Source organism: Monodon monoceros, unplaced genomic scaffold (assembly GCF_005190385.1).
Source record: "Monodon monoceros isolate NGI ecotype Baffin Bay Population unplaced genomic scaffold, NGI_Narwhal_1 Super_Scaffold_7, whole genome shotgun sequence".
NCBI classification, from domain to species: Eukaryota; Metazoa; Chordata; class Mammalia; order Artiodactyla; family Monodontidae; genus Monodon; species Monodon monoceros.
Window position 1 is genome coordinate 14837375 of NW_021703784.1, and position 8044 is coordinate 14845418.

Consider the following 8044-nt stretch of genomic DNA (forward strand, 5'->3'; position numbering starts at 1 on the left):
CACGCTGAAGCCCGATGACACAGGGACAAGTCACCCTGTAAAGTGGCTGCCACGGACAGCCCTTCAGAATGCCTCCCTAACCGGGCGGTGGCAGCCACACCGGTGTGACCGAAGGGAGCCTGGAGGAGCAGGTCCTGACCTCTCCTGTAGCCACCTCTTCAGACACTGTCACAGTTCCACCCGGGGCAGCAAGCAGGACACAGCCCTCATAGCAGAGGAAGTGAGCAGAAAGACCTCATCGGGACTTCCCTGGCGGTCCAATGGTTAAGACTCCACACTTCCAATACAGGGGGCACGGGTTCGATCCCTGGTCCGGGAACTAAGATCCCACGTGCCTTGGGGCAAGGCAAAAAAAAAAGACCTCATCGTCAAAAAGAAGGTTGGGATGCAGCCTGTAATGAGGGCTCAGAAAACGGCAAGATCTGGTGACTCTGAATCTGTTCCAAGATCCCTGGAGAGGGGCCCCTGATAAACGCAAAGGATCTCTGAGGGACCATTCCCGTGGCCCTCTCTGCACTCTGGCAGCTGACAGATGAGCAAGGGAGGTGTCTTGCCTTAGGGCTCACAAAAGATGGTTCCCTTTGTCAGTCACTGGACCCAAGGGAGCCAGGCTCCGCACCCTCTCATTCCCACCACGACACCTCCAAGCAGCACCTTTGTGCCTCAGGAAGAAAGGCTAAAGAAACATTCTTCCCTGCAGTACTTAAGCCTAAGTGGGAATCTTCTCCCTCCCCTAAGAACCTGTAACACCTGCGGACATAATGCTTGAGCCTCCACACATACAGTCAGAGATGACGAGGGCCAGACGCGGAAAAAGCGAAGCAGAAAAGGACCAAGAACCAGCGCAGGAGATGTGGCCACAGCCTGGAGGTTTAAGGAGCCCTCGGAATCTTTCATCCTCTGAGTTAGGGAGGAGAGGGAAAGAAAAAGGGAGAGGATCTCTGGGGAGGTAGGAAGCGCATTTTGGTGGAAGAACATCAGGCTGTACGTTATTCAATTCAACAGGCAGTGACCTATACAAGGCATTGTACCAACCATCTCAGAGAATTCGAGAAATTCTGCATTTGAAAAATGTTACCTATCCCTAGATACATCCCATCTCCAGAAAGCAGGGGGCAGGTAAAATCTCTGTCCTCCCGGCAAAATGCCTAATTAGCTATTTACTAAACTGTCTATGTTTAACTATTTAAAGGTCAGGAAGAATGTGGAAAGTCTAAATTCCTGGATTACTCAAATGTCAAACAAACCTTCTGCCAGAAAAAAATTAAAATACGGGTGGGCTATAGTCTACCTTCTTTCCTTGCCTGGCTTCAGGAAAGATATAGGCAAGGACAGGGTCAAAAGGGCAGGAATTGCAGGAATAAGGAAGGTGGTGGAAGAGAAACGACATTTGTTCAATGGCTACTAGAGATCATTTACTCATTCGAGAAGTATTTATTTGCTGCTGGGCGCTAGAGATGCAATGGTGATTAAAAACAGATTCAGCTGCTACTCCCCAGGAGCTAGTCTAGTGAGGGAGGGAGACAAACCAATCAGTCACAGATAAGTGTATAATTTTAAATGAGGTAAGAGCTCTGAAGGAAAAGAGCCTGACTTGGATGAAGCCTGTGCCGAGAAGTGAAGAATGAGGAGGTATTCACCAGACAAAAAGAGGAGGAAAAGATGTTCTAACAAAAGCAGCAGCACGTGCAAAGGCCCTTCAACAGCTAAGAACACTAAGCAAGAAGAAGCATAGTCGGAGATGATGCTGGGCAGGTGGGTGGAAGCCGGGCCATGTGGAGAACTTGGCTTTTATAATAAGAGAGCTGGAAATCAGGAAAGGGTTTTTCCAGATACATATTTTGAAAAGATTACTCAGGCAGCCCCTGGAAATACAGACAGGAATGGAGGCCAGACTGGAAAAGAAGAAAATCAGAGTGGCTGCAGAGAGATTAGGTAGGAAACCACGAGCCAATCTAGATGAGAGGTGATGATAACCTGGGTGAGCGGGGGTAAGATGAGACATCTAAGAAAGCAGCCCTGAGATCAGCTTCAGGAAACACACGGCACATGTCCTAACATTTCCCTCTAAGCCTGAGACCGTGAGGGGCATCACTGGCAATCTTGGCACCCTAGACACGGCTTCAGAACCGTCAACGTGGTACTCCATGCAGCACTTACCGATAGATCAGATGAAACCTGATGAGATGTGCTTGCCACCAGGCCTGACCCTCACTGTGAGCCACGGAGTTGTGGGGAAGGATCACCCAACTGTCCTCATCCATCTCCTGCCAATCCCAGAATCTAGCAAAAAAGGAAAGGCTCATACACCTTCTCCAGGAAGCCCTCCCTGGCCAACCTCGGCCTCTCCTGTCTACTTATAACTACCTCGGTACAAAGGACACAGTTTTCCTTTGTTCATAGGCATATTTTTCTCAGTATTACCTTTTTTATGGGAATGTGTTCCACCTCTCCTGTTAAGCCACAGGCTTCTGAGGGTCATGCCTCTGCCTCCTTCTGCATTTACCAACCAAGCCTAAAATAAGCTAAGTAAACGTAGGAACTTGGTCACTGCTCTAAACCACTAATATACAGCCAAAGAATCTCAAACGCAAAAAAAGCCCGTAAGAGCTCTAGTCCAACTGCCCTTCCCTTGCCAAATATTTCCTCTCTATGCTTTAAGTGCCAGACAGCATAGTGGCTGAAGCACCAGTTTGGGGGCCAGAAACACCTGAATTAAATCCCATCTTTCTCATTTACCAGCTGTATGAACTTAGGCAAGGTACTTCACCTCTCTAGGCCTCAATAACCTCATGTGCGTAATTCAAACAATCATGATAATCTACATCAAAAGGTTGTTTGAAGATGAACTGAGATAATATATACCTGTACAGTGCCTAGCACAGTCCCTGGTACACAAAACATGTTAAATAAATTTAGCAATATTACTGATGTTACTGCCAACTCCACAGGTAGATCATCCTTAACTATGAAAAGGTCTTTCTCTTAGTGAGCCAAAAATCTATGTCTAAGAAACTTCCTCCCATTTGCCCCATTCCACCCTCTGGACCCACAAAGGGCACCCAAGGCACCACTACTCCAAGCCAGGTTTTCCCAGCTCCCTTCCCTTCAATACATGCCACTGGTTCCCAGTCTCTCGACATTATGGTTACCTTACTGTGAATGTGGTCTAATTTGACAGGCACAGCCAAAAAGTTTTGCACACCTGCGTACTCACAGAGCATACACACGTATATGCATACTTAGGGTTCCCTGCATATTTATTTCTTCCACCCTGCTTGAACAATTATAAAGAAAGTTCACCACCAGAAAAGAAAAGATTTACTGGAGAAGGCATTGAGGAGAACGTGGAAGACATTAGAGTTGATTATGCAGTGGTAATGAGCACAGGTTTGGGAACATTCTTGGCTTTGAATCCCAGCTCTGCCACTTACCAGCTGGGCAAGTTGCCTCAGTTTCCTCATCTATAAAATGGGGATAATAACAATGTCTATCTAAAAGGGTTGTGAGGATTAAATGACTCAATACATGTAAAATACTCAAAACACAGTAAGACCTCAATAAATGTTAGTTGTTATTATTACCATTCACTTATTTAAAGGGCTTAGTCTACATTGTTCTAGAGGACAAAGCTAGTACCAGGGAATATAAGTTAAGGCCATTCAGACATCCAATAACCATTTACTGAACACCTACCATGGGTCAGGCACTGTGCTGTCACAGCCACAAACCTGGTAACGCTCCAGCTCAACCTAGTTGTGAAGCCAAATAGGTAAATACATGATTATACAGTGTGTTAAGTGCATTAAGGGAAGTATCAGAAAATATGACAGGACACAAAGGAAGGGCAATTAACCCTACTTTGGAAGATCAGGAAAAGCATTGCAGAGTAGAGGACCATGGAGATGGCTCTTGAAGGATAAGCAGGAGCTCACCGGGATAAGGGAGTAAGGTTATTTAAGGCAGAAGACACAGCTTACACAAAGGCAAAGAGGCAGAAGAGAGTATACGGTAGGTGCAGAGAATTAATGACAACAAAAGCTTATATTCACTGAACACTTCCTATGTTCCAAGAACTGTACTAATGCTATATATACATCATCACACCTCATCCTCTCTGCTAAGTAGAAATTATTATCCCCATTTTTCAAAAGAGAAAACTGAGGCTCAGCAAGTTTCAAAAAGTTTTTTAAACTTGCCCAAGGTTTCACAGCTAGTAAATGGCACAGCAGAACGTGCATGCACCCACATCTATCTGACTCCAAAGCCCTGAGCTCTTAAACATTCTGACGTGACCAGCGCACAAGGGACAATGGCAAAAGAGAGATCTACAGTGGAAGGCAAGGAGCACATAATAAAAGGCTTGGGAGGACTGAGGCTGTATCCTGACATGATGAGCAACCATCACAAGATTTCACAAAGGAGACTGGCCTGATCAGATCTGTAGTTTAGAAAGATGATTCTGACAGCTGTGTAAGAACTAATTGGAGGAGGGCAAGAAAAGACGCGGAGGGACCAGTTAGAAAGGTATCCTGAAAACACAGGCAAGAAATTATGAACTAGGGACTTCCCTGGCAGTCCAGTGATTAAGACTCTGTGCTTCCAATGAAGTGGGCACTGGTTCGATCCCCAGTTGGGGAACTAAGATCCCCATGGTGGCCAAAAAAAAAAAAAAAGCAAGAAATTATGAACTAAGTCAGTGGCTGTGAGAATGGAAAGGAAGGGCCAGATTCCAGGTGTATTATGAGGCAAAAGAACAGTACTTGATGTCTGCAGCAAGTAAGGGAGAGGCAGGAGAACAATCAGAGCACTTAAAGCAGTAAATTGTGATTATCAGTTCACTTCTATGCCTTGCCCGATAGCCCCACCTAGCATACTGCCTAGATACAGGGAATGGCCAACAAATGTTGCTGCATATATTATAATAGATGAATGAATTCCAAGTGCAGACATGGCTGACTGAGTGAATGGGTGAAGTCCTTCACTGAGACAGGAACTACAAAGGAGGAACAGATCTGGGGGACCGGGAAGGATGGGGCGACATTCAGTTGGGATGATCAGTAAGCAAGTCGGAGCTCAAGACTCAAGAAAAGAGGTCTGGCGGGAGCCACAGTTTGGGGAGTAACCGTTAAATAGATGGTAACTGAAACTCTGGGTGAAGCTGCTCAGAGATGGAGTGTAGTGAACAGAAAGTAAGGGCTTGCAAAGGCTGATGAAGGGGGCTGGGTTAGGAAACCCCAGAGAGAGAGGAGTCGTGGAAGGCAAGTGAGGAGCGCGGTTCCACAAGGAGAAGGTAGATTTTTGAATCAATGCAAGGAAAGGAAAAAATAAAAACAAAAAACTTACTAACTTCCCCAGCTGGCCATAAGACAGCAAAAGGTTGGGTCAGCCCCGACTCGAACATGGGGGGAAGCTTCCCCACGAGAGAAATGTTCAAGCAGGGTTCAGAAGACCGGCCGTACACACTAAATCCGAACAGGACAAATAAACGAGCGCCCCTGCCAGCTCACACTCGTGGCCCAGTGCCCGCTCTCACTGCCCCGCCAGCACTCCAGCCCAGGCCCTTCCGCCACTCAGATTTTGGATAGAGGCGCACTGATCTGGCCGCTCCATCTTCACCTCTTCCTTCAGTTCCCGCCCACACTCATGCACATCCCGCTCGGTGGCACACGAGCGTGCCTCGACTTTCCCGCTTCCCTCCCTTCCTAGCCACCCAACCCTCCCTCCAGGGGGTTCTCACCTGTCCCCCACCCCGGGAGGCCCGGGGCGCTAGCTCCCGGCTCTGCGCAGCTTCCCCAGCACCACCCCGGCTCCCAGCTCCCAGGGACGCCGGGGTGTTGCCCTGCAGCGGCCAATAACCAGTTCCGGAAAGGGTAAGAACCTAGCAACTGAGAGTCCCGCCTCTACTCAGAGTCAAAAGGTCGCCGAATGAGAGCCCTGTCATCGGATTGGTTAAAGTTCCCGTCGGATCACGGAGGCGATGTGTACGTTTCCCGTTGCATGATGGGAGAGGTAGTCCAGCATAGTTGATGGGGCTCCGCAAGGGGTTAAAAGAGAGAGAGAATTTAGCTATGAGGGGAATTTCTTCCCGGGCAGGAAAGGATCATTCAGAGTATCGACAGTAACGTGACTTACCTAAGGCAATCTTTTGGTCATCGTTTATAGTAGCGTGATTAACATCAGGTGAATAATATACTGATGCTCAATAATCAACCCACCGAGGCTTTAATAAACAAAAGAAAGACTCCCATTTACTATGACTAAATCAGTTAGTACCCGCTTAGGAGTTAAGAGACCACTGTCCATCTTTTTTACCGGAGGGCAGGGCTCAGGCAAGAAGGGTATAATAATATCTGTCATAACTATTTCTTTTTTAAATTTATTTATTTATTCAATTTTGGGCTGCACTAGTTCTTCGCAGCTGCACGCGGGCTTTCTCTAGTTGCTGAGCGCGGGAGGCCACTCTTTTTTGCGGTGCGCGGGCTTCTCATTGCGGTGGCTTCTCTCGTTGTGGAGCACGAGCTCTAGGCGCGCAGGCTTCAGTAGTTGTGGCTCGCAGGCTCTAGAGCGTAGGCTCGGTAGTTGTGGCGCACGGGCTTAGTTGCTCTGCGGCGTGTGGGATCTTCCCGGACGAGGGCTCGAACCCGTGCTCCCTGCATTGACAGGCGGATTCATAACCACTGCGCCGCCACCAGGGAAGCCCTGTCATAACTCTTTCCAACAGTCTATTTAAGAAGGAAAAAAATGACAGTATGTAGCCCCTCCACAAACCCTGCCTGGCAGAAGGGTGACTACTAATATAATTTAAAAGGCTTTAGTTTTGTTTGCACGAGGGCAAATCTTCCTTTCTCTTACACGTCCTCAACCTCCAGAAGTTAAGAGCGGCAAAGACAGCTCTGGCCATTAAATTAATGGGAAAACTGGGGAGCAGAAAAGTGAAGCAAGTTAGTCGTTTGGCGAGGAGGATGGAGCCCTGGAGCAGCTCCTGGCAGGCTCCATGGTGGGGACGTGTCTGGCTCCTGCTAAGTCCTGAAACTAGTCCCAGCACCACTCAGGGCCTGATCCCAGGATGAGGAACTCAGACTGCTGTTCCCGTGGATCCCAAAGCAGACATCCAGAAGGTATTCCTCATGTTTAACGTCAAGTCTTTTCTGTGGCAGTTCTGCCTGTACTTCCTTTTTTCTGCCTGCAGATGACAAATCATTGCTCCCCCTTCCTCTCCACACACCTTAAAAGTCTCACAGAGGAGCCAAAGGAGCAGACTGGGAAGGACACTGAGAGCTCACCAGTTCATCCACCACAGACCTTGCACAAAATCAGGGTTTGTAAAACCATTTGCAGATTTTGTCCCCCTGTCCGAAAACTTGCAATCAACCTGGTTGACGTTAATTGCCATCAAAATTCTTACCTTTTGTTCCTTAGGTCCCTTGCTCTCTAATGTGGAGAGCTAATAAAATAAGGGTTACTATGGGATTAATGAGGTTACTCCACACAGATAAGCAATTTGCATTTTATCAGGTTTCCCTACAGACTTGTACTTAGAAATGCAAACTAATTTTTAAATGCCCTTAGGCAAACATAATTAAGAAAGCAAGTCTTTGGGGGAAAATAACAAAAATGACACACCAGTTGATATGCCAGTAATATACCCAATGAGTGAGGAAGAGAAACTGAGAATTTCACACATTGTAGATTATCTTTTGCCATCAGGAATGAGCATTTAGGGGTGATTTTGTAAAGATGGGGGAGGAAAAAAACCAAATCAGTCTCAATTATGCCCTACCCCCAGGTCAGAAATTTTACTGTTATAACTTTTTCTTCTCTTTTCATCCTGTTTACTTGTAAAATACAGAAAACCATCCACATAATAAGAAAGACAAACACTCAATCCTACCATTGTTTTCAAAAGATGTGAAATGTTCTTTCTATACCTTCAATTCACCTTATTTAAAATTGCAAACTGGGAGGACATCCCTGGTGGCACAGTGGTTAAGAACCTGCCTGCCAATGCAGGGGACACGGATTTGAGCCCTGGTCCGGGAAG

General features: G+C 47.0%; 1 protein-coding gene across 17 annotated transcripts in view; it reads right to left on the bottom strand.

The window, feature by feature from the left end:
- Positions 1-5860, bottom strand: part of CEP164 (centrosomal protein 164) — a 71021-nt gene extending 65161 nt beyond the window's left edge. For 12 of the 17 annotated variants that reach the window (XR_003791408.1, XR_003791407.1, XM_029207630.1 and 9 more), the window contains exon 1: positions 5741-5860. The gene's annotated coding sequence lies outside the window, so the exon portion shown is untranslated. Of the gene's footprint in view, positions 1-2160; positions 2284-5740 lie in introns of all 17 variants that reach the window. The other 5 variants (XM_029207643.1, XM_029207631.1, XM_029207640.1 and 2 more) reach the window with 4 other exon arrangements.
- Positions 5861-8044: the final 2184 nt, after the last annotated feature.